Genomic DNA, 9410 nt, shown 5'->3' with positions numbered 1-9410 from the left:
TTATTATGATATTTAAGGCTCCAATTGCAAGAAATTTACATATATTCATTATAAGATTCGTATTATGAGTTATATAACATTTTCTTGACTGAGATTGTTGAAAGCTTTTAAGATAATTATTAAGAATGAAGTTTAAATCTAATTATTCATGTAATTATTGATGCATTAAAGCTTTATACTTTAAGTCCTAAGTACTATCGATTATTTTATAAGGATACTATGATCTCAAGTTGTATTGACAAGTTTTCATTAGTGCTTTCAAAAGAAAATATTGATATTTTGATCCTAAGCTAAGATTGGAATCTACATTATTCATACGGTTTATGATTTAAAACAAAGAGAAGCATAATTGGTTTTAATTACGAACCCTTGTGCTATTTTAAGGTGGATTTCCTAAAGGTTGTGAGGAATAAGTATGGGAGTAGTATTTAGTACCAAGTTGGGTATGATTCCAAGGTCTCATGCCCTAGAACTATGAGCCACCATAGGTTGTAAACGCTCATAGTGGGCTAAGATAATGATCACTTAAGTTAAGGTTCTATTCTGATGTCAATGATAGAACGACTCTCCCCAACGTGGGAAAGACTTTGGACTCCATGTCAGCTTACATGGTTTATGTCAGTTAGAAGAAACTCCCTAAGTGCCAAAGTTCCAAGATTTCCAAAGCTCCCAAAGCTTGTAAGTTTCAAAATAAAAGAATGATAGAAAATTGTTTATAAGACTAAGTTTTATGACTCATGACTCACTAGATTTACAAGTATGATTTGTTATACATGATTTTATATTTTGGTATTTTAGATAATCAACCTTATGTGAGTCATATACATCCAACATTTATTCATTTTCTAATTATGATGATGTCTTACTTATGCATTACACCCCCATATACTCAGTACATCCTTAAAGTACTAATCCACATATATTTCTACGTGCTACACTGTCTTATAATGTAGGTTTAGGTGGTCAATATCAATAGCGTGAATAGTTCGAGCATCTCTATATACGCTCCCACAGTTGGTGAGTCCTCATAATTCGAGGGCTTACCCCTTCAGATTTCCAGCGGTCATAGTATTTGATTTACGGGTTTCAGTTTAGTCTGAGTCTGTTGGGGGTCTATCCTAATGACTATCTAGTTCCTTAGTAGTAGAGGCTTGTCAGACTTTAAGTTTATTTATAGACTTTTAGTATTTGCTATTCAGACAGTATCTTCAATTTATTCAGTTCAGTTTAGGTATGATATAGCATTATTTCTTGACTAGTTTATCTTTAAATAATGTTCATACCTAGTAGCAGGCTTAAAAGGGTTAGCTTGGGGATACTCATAGCCTTGAACACTATGTGACATCTCAGGATCAGATTCTAGGGCATTACAGAGTTGTACGCTAGTCTCATACCCTAGCACCACCTTAGACCTCTATACTACCTAACATATGACAACACATGCCCAAATCGTATCCTAACAAATGAGTAGTACCCTTCAAATCATACCTTGGTCAGAATCCACTAGACTAGTCAATAGATATCATACAATATAGCAAGATACCACTCTTACCCTATAATATGAAAAGTAAGAGGCTGACTCGTACCTTGGATAAAATGGAACCAAAACTCATTATCTACCATACGAGAATATGGACCCTAAATCATATATTAGTGTCATGACCCGACCCAAGGCCCTGGCCACGACGAGCATCCCAAACCACTAAGTCCTGAGAGACCCCCTTAGCCCGTCCATTAGTGATATTATCCACTCTAGGCCCAAGCCTACACAATTTTAAAATGAATCACTAGGGAGTAAGCCTTTCTTACTTATATACCCAGCATCCCTCCTGTGTTTTGTCGATATAGGACTCCATCCTAAGTTGGGGTTTTACATACACGCCTTTATGGACTCAGCGTCCTCGCTAAGGTTTGCTCCTCTGAATGGGATTTGCCTACACTCAGGAATGAGGTTTTCCCTACCTTACCGAGATTTTCCTACACTCAGTTTGAACTCTAGACCACATCAATAGGGACGACATAGGAGTGGGTCTGATACTATTCTTGTCACGACCCGGCCTGAAACCCTGGCCGTGATGGGCATCCCGAACTACAAAGGCCGGAGAGACCCCCTTAGCCTGTCCATTAATGATATTGTCTGCTCTGGTCCTAAGCCCGCACGGCTTTAAAATGTATCACTAGGGGGTAAGGATTTCTTATTTATGTACCAACATCCCTTCTGTGTTTTGTCGATGTGGGATTCCTTCCTAAGTTGGGGTTTACACATAGCTTACCACTAGTACCCATGAATCGTATGTTGTCCAGAGTATTCAAAACTCAAAAATTTTGCAAGGGACAAAGTTTAAGGTGTTTCAATCATGTAATAGTTGCGGCTTAATATTGAGATGTTATTGATTATTGGTTCTATTTTATTTCAATTATTGAGGTTTATTTCAATATTGGATTTTCTTTTCAGTTTATTCTATTTTTCAGTCAAGCTTACCTACCATGGTCGGGCTGGGATAGGTGTTATCATGACCTTTGATTTTTGGGTCATAACAGGGCCAGTCCATACTTTCCATTTAATACATAACGACATATAACACTCAACTTTAAGGAAGACAAACACCAACTAGAAAGTATTACAACTATAATATTTTAATTAATATGAGATAAAATTAATAAAAAAATAAAATATTGATTCCTCCAAACAAAAACATGTATTCTGTGTCTTGCTTATAACAACTTATACAATGCATAACTTAACAAATACTAGTGCTGACAAAAAATTCTCTTCTTACAAAAAACATGAGTTCACATTCACAAAACATTATGTATTTTAGTGTTTTTTTAGTGATTTAATTGATGAGTTTTTATTTTAACTTCATTCTTGTTATGATAAAACATAGAATTGTCTCAGTTTTTCTATTATTTTTGATGTTTTCTTGATTCTAGAATTTTATTAGTTAATTCTTTTTTGGAAAAGTCATTGGGTGAAAAAAATGATGCATTTCTTTGAATTTCTTCAAAGAAATAATTATATCTTAATATGGTATGATGATAAATTGTCCTCTTAAAATGAAATCTTCATAATCTTTGTAATGTATATACATGATGAGGTGAAACTATTTCTTTTTATATATATATATATGTGGCAACATTAACTGATGTTTCTTAATTTTATTTAAATATAAAAAGGAATAGCTTGGTAGCTTGGAGGAGAAATATAAACATGAGATAGACGTTTTGAATTCAATCTCCATTTGCTATTATGATGAGGGCCAACGATTATGTGAGGGTAACTTTAATTCTCTCAAAATCTAATTTTCTGAATTTTACCATTTTATGCAGTTGTTTTTTTAATTTATTTTTCTTATTGTTTTTCTTTTATAACTCATTTTGGAATTACTTATTAAAGAATTACATCTATTGATATACTCAATTATTTCTTTATTATAAGTTGAAAGTTTTACATTGTGTTTTTGCTCCCATTTTAGTGAACTCTATATTGTTAGCCCCCTATATTTATCTTTTATGTTTTAATAATAACAAACTAATAAGTGAACTTTGCAAGATATTGAAGATCCCTAATGATGGAACGAGATCTCACATAAAGGATATTGAAGATCTCAAATCATGGGAGGATATCTCATATAAGGCAAGGAATATTTTCCATAAGAATATCGTGCTAAATATGGAGCCACGTCAAAAGTAGGATATCGCTTGACAAGGCAAAGAAAATCATATCAACTAAAAATCCCAATAGAGAAGGTAATTGGACGCACCTAATGGCAAAATCAAGGAAAAGAAAGATCTCACTCCTTACATGGACATATCTGATATGGGCATGTATAGATGTGAGAAAGGAAAATTGCACAGAGTATGGACATATCTGATTTGGACATACCATAAGGTGCAAACTCCCTCAATCGAGGAATATATTCAAATCCTTGATTGAGAATAAATCTCTTGGGTTTCCTTATGAAGAGCAGTAGCTAGAGACTATAATAGAGAAAGACTAAAGATGGATGCATGTTACACAACTTCAAGGAGAAAAATAGTCTTTTTTCTTAGTCTCGTAAGGCTTTGTAACTTTTAGTTTACAATTGCTATATAAAGAGTAGGAGAGAGTCAATTTGGTAACATTAATAGAAGCTGTGTCACAAGATCTGAAGAGCAAAATAAGTTTTCAAAACTTGTTTTCTATCATTGTACTTTAGCTTGACATTGAACAATATAAGGAAACTTTGACACCCAAGGGGACTGGAAGTAGGCACTACATTGATGTTCCGAACAAGGATAAATCTCTATGTTATTACTTTATGTTCAGTTGTTTATCTGCTAAACTATATTAAAACTAATCAATTTTGTGAAGAGTACGGATCTTCAAGCGAGTCGACTGTGAAAAGTCAGTAGTCAATCATAGAAGAAAATATTCAATTCACCCCCTCTTTACGTTCAATTGGTATCAAATCAGGTCTCCCAAACTGCATTGCTTAACCATAAGTGAGAAAATATTAGATGGCCAATAATCAAATTCCTAGTGCTCTTCTCTAGGATACTAACTGCTCCACAAGACCATGATACTTTAATGGGAAACATTACTCTTACTTTAAAAACCAGTTCAGAATTTTTGTCCATTCAAATGATTTCCAAGCCTGGGCTATCATTAGAAAGGCTCCAAAGCCTATTCTGGAACTTAAAGAGAAGTGAAAGGATAAATACGAGGAATCTAGTAGTATTGACTTAGGAGAGCATAAAAGCTTCGAGGTCGCTAATGAAAAATAAGAGGTAATCCAAACTAACGCACGTGCTATAAGTTTACTTTTGTGTGCAGTTAGCGGAGAAGAATATAACAAGATATCAACTTATGAAATCGCAAAGAAAATGTGGGATAAATTGGAGTTAACCTATAAAGGAACCACCAAGGTCAAGAAGTAAAATATTGCTGCTCTGGTTAATGAATATGTCTTTTTCAAAATGGAAGAGAACGAGAACATTGAAACAATGTTTTACAGATTCAGTAAAATCATGCACGAACTGAAATCGCTAGGAATGATCTATTCGCACAACCTGTAAGTCCAAAAGCTAGTCCGCAGTCTCCCAAAGATTTTAAAAACCAAAGCTACCGGTATAGAAGACAGAGATCTTGACAGCATGACATTTGACGAACTACAAGGTAAGCTTATTGTATATAAATGCAATTATTTAAAAAGATACTACAAAGAAGAAAAGAAGAAAGTAGTAGCCTTCAATGCTAGTCCAACCAAAGAAGTGGACATTCTGGAAGATGCTTATAGTGAAGTAATATCTCTCATAAATTGTGGAGTAAGGTAAATCATGAGAGAAAGATAGCAAAGATCCTAAGGAGCCTAAAATAAAGAATCAACTAGAAACGATGATAGTTTCTACCACTGTGGAAGGCCTTTCAATTTCAAACAAAACTACCATGAAATAAAAAGAAAAACATCTAGGAAGAATAAAAATTTTGGTTCCTGGAGTGATGAAAATGAAACTAAAGAAGAAATAGAAGCCACCAATATGTGCTTTATGGCAACGGGTGAATCCAACGAGGTAAGGCTACACGATTGTAATAATTGTAATACTCTTTAATCCAATTTAGATATGATAACTGATAAGCTTCAAAAAGTTATAGATGAACATAACAAGCTCGCTCAAGAGAAGAAAAACTGTGAAGCTCCATTTAAACAAAAACTTGAAGTGGAATAATGAAGGTTTCAAATGGAAATAAAGACATATCAAATTAAGTTTGACTAAATTTACAAAGAGCTTAATAATGTAAAAATAAAATTAAAAAGTATCAAGATATCACCAAGTCACTATTTTGTGAGATCAAACTCCTTTAAAAATAATCCAAGTTCCTCATTAGAATTGTTTTAATCAACAAAGACCTTTTTTTTCTCACAAGGACCTGTCTACAAAAAGGACATAAATTTTACAGCTACAGGCATAAGCCTAAAAGTGTGTGGGTTTGGAAGCCTAAAGAAAGCATATCTAACCTACAAGGACCCAAGACCACTTGGGTACATAAATGAAATCTATCTTTTTATTTTGTAGAAATATGTCTGCAAGAGATATAAAAAGGGAATATGGGTAATTGATAGTGAATGTTTAATAAACATTTCAAGATGCAATGTCATCAGAGTCAACTCAATAAAGCTCAGTTTCTCATGTGGTCATTAAAGTTTATCCAGTAGACGGCCTCAAACATCAACTTCTCAACATCAGTCAGCTGTGTGACGTTGTATTTGGAGTCTCCTTCAGAGCATAGAGTTACTCAAAAAAATATGAAAAAAGACACATCTCTCTCATCTATGAATGTTTTGATAAGATTTATATTTCAAACATTCCTGATTTTTCTACTTTAACTTGCCTCACTGTGTAAGCCAATGATATTTGATTGTGGAAAAGAAATCTTGGGTGTATGAGTATGAATATTGTAGTTGATGAATCTAATCACCCTCCTATGAGTTTGAGTATTGATGAAGAATAGGTGAGTGATCTATAATCTGGAGCTAATACTAGCACAACCTCTGAGAAATCATAGGATGAGTCAACTATAGCCCCTCAAGAGTTGACTTCCATGATAGAAATAGTCAAACTGACTATTCCAAAAGAGTGGAAACACAATGCTAGCTATCCAAATAAATTTATCATCGTAAATCCATAAGATGGGATTTAAACAAGGGTATCATTGAGACAGCAAGTGTCTGTTGCCCTGGTATCTCAAATTAAAGAAAATAAAAATGATGAGGCCCTCAAAGATGAATCATAGGTCAAAGCAATGGAGGAAGAATTTGACCATTTTTAAACTTGGCTCTGGTTGAAAGACCTAAGAACTACTTAGTAATTTGAACTCAATGGGTCTACAGAAACAAATTGAATGAAGAAATGAAGGCTATCAGAAACAAACAAGAATTTTAGCTCAAGGATACTCCCCCAAAATAAGGTATTAATTATGAGGAAACCTTTGCTCCTATGGCAAGATTAGAATTAATTCAAATTTTATTATCTTTTTATTCTTTCAAACGTGTTAAGTTATATCAAATTGACATCAAAAGAATCTTCTTAAATGGTTTCATTCATGAGGAAGTTTTAGTAAAACAACCCCTCGAGTTTGAAAATCCATCTTATCTAAATCATGTTTTTTAATTGTCAAAAGCACACTACGGTATCAAACAAACTCCAAAGGCTTGGTATGAGATATTTGGTACTTTTTTAATAAATAACAATTTTCAAAGAGGTAAAATTGATGAAACTTTATTTATACAAAAGCATGATTCAAATCTTCGTATTATGCAAAGTTATGAAGATGATGTTATTTTTTGTAGTCCTAACATCTCTGTGTGTGAGAATTTTGCCAATTTGAAGAAAGAAGAATTTGAAATGAGTATTATGGAAGAGCTCACATTTTTCTTGGGATAACAAATAAAAGACACTCCCAAAGATACCTTCATAAGTCAAGCTAAGTACACAAAAGTACTCATCAAAAATTCATTATAAAAAAGGAAAGGCTTATGGAAGTCCGATGAGCCCATCCAAAAGTCCTGATTCAAGTCGTATGGAAAGGATGTTGATGAAAAGATGTACAGGGGAATGATTGGATCAATACTCTACTTGACTACCAGTTGACCAGACATTATTTTCAGTATGTAAGCGTGCCAAGTTCCAATCAACTCCCGAAGAGCCTTATCTGATTGCTATCAAAAGGATCATCTGATACCTAATAGGAACTTAAGACTGGACTATGGTACCCTTGTTCTTCCCATTTTGATTTAATTGGATATTTGGATGCGAACTTTATAGGTGATAAAAGTGATAGAAAAATCACTAGTGGAATGCGTCAAATTCATGGTGCTGCCCTGATCTCATGGCACAATAAGAAGCAAACTTCAGTTTCTCTTTCAACAACTAAATCTGAATACATAGTCGTTGGAAGTTGTGGTTACTTAAATTTTATGGATTATGTGCCAACTACTTGATTTTAAATTCTATGGATTATGTGCCAACTACAAAATACCAGCATTATTAGAATATCCAATTATATTGTGCATTATTTTAGGGCCAAACACATTGATATTAAGCATTTTTTAAAATCATGTAGAAAATGGTGATTTTTCATTAATATTTGTTAACTCAAAAAACCAACTGACAGATAGTTTTACAAAACCCATGTTAGAAGAAATATTTTTTAACCTTAGAAAAAGACTTGGTATTCTCAGCATTAATGAATTATGAGTCTTATTTTCTTACAAAAATCTCATTTACTTATTCTAATTTTCTCATCAGTTTTTAACCAAAAATTGGTTTTCAAAAGGTGGTTATGTCCCTTATCTTTACCAGGTTGTAAAATGAATTTTAACACACTATCTGCCACACTATTTGTTTTTCCTAGTACTTGTTAGTTGATACATTAAGTCTCTACTATCTGTCTATCTATCTATCTATCTATCTATCTATCTACTACTCTTTTTGCTACTTCGTGGTTCGTTTTTATTATACCAAAAGGGGGAGAAAGGCAGGAACATCAAAAGTGACTACAAGTTAGGGGGAGCAAATCGACTATCAATAAATAAGAAATGACTGATACTCGAGAAACTTGGAACAACAAAAGTATTTAAAAGTCAAGGGGAGCAAGCCGACTACTGTGACTGAAAGGGAAGTCAATTGATGTTTTTAGCCTCATATATTTATGTTTTATGTTTTAATAATGACAAACTAATAAGTTGCCTTGATCGATATTGAAGATCCCTAATGATGGAAAGAGATCTTACATAAAGGGCATTGAAGATCTCAAATCATGAGAGGATATCTCACACAAGGAAAGGAATATTATACATAGAATATCGTTCTAAATAAGGAGCCACATTAAAGATATTGAAGATCCCTAATGACGGAAAGAGATCTAACATAAAGGACATTGATGATCTCAAATAATGGGAGGATATCTAACATATGGCAATGAATATTCTTCATAAGAATATCGTGCTAAATATAGAGACACACCAAAAGTGGTATATCACTTGAAAAGGTAACAAAAATTATATCAACTGAAAATCCCAATAGACATGGAAATTAGACGCACCTCACGGAAAGTTCAACGAGAAGGAAGATCTCACTCCTTATATGGACATATCTAATATAAATATATATAGATTTTAGAAAAGAAAATCACACCAAGTATGGACATACCATAGGGTGCAAACTCCCTCAATCAAGGAATAAATTTAAATCCTTGATTGAGAAGAAATCTCTTGGGTTTCCTTATAAAGAGCAGCAACGGAAGATTATAGAAGAGAAATATTGAAGATGTACACGAGTTACGCAACTTCATGGAGAAAAATCAAAGTGTCTCTTTCTTAGTCTTACTAAGCTTTGTAACTTTTAGTTTACAATTGTTATATAAAGAG

The sequence above is a fragment of the Capsicum annuum genome, chromosome 7, assembly GCF_002878395.1.
Source record: "Capsicum annuum cultivar UCD-10X-F1 chromosome 7, UCD10Xv1.1, whole genome shotgun sequence".
Lineage (NCBI taxonomy): Eukaryota > Viridiplantae > Streptophyta > Magnoliopsida > Solanales > Solanaceae > Capsicum > Capsicum annuum.
The sequence above is the reverse complement of the archived record's forward strand: the minus strand, read 5'-3'. Positions refer to the sequence as shown.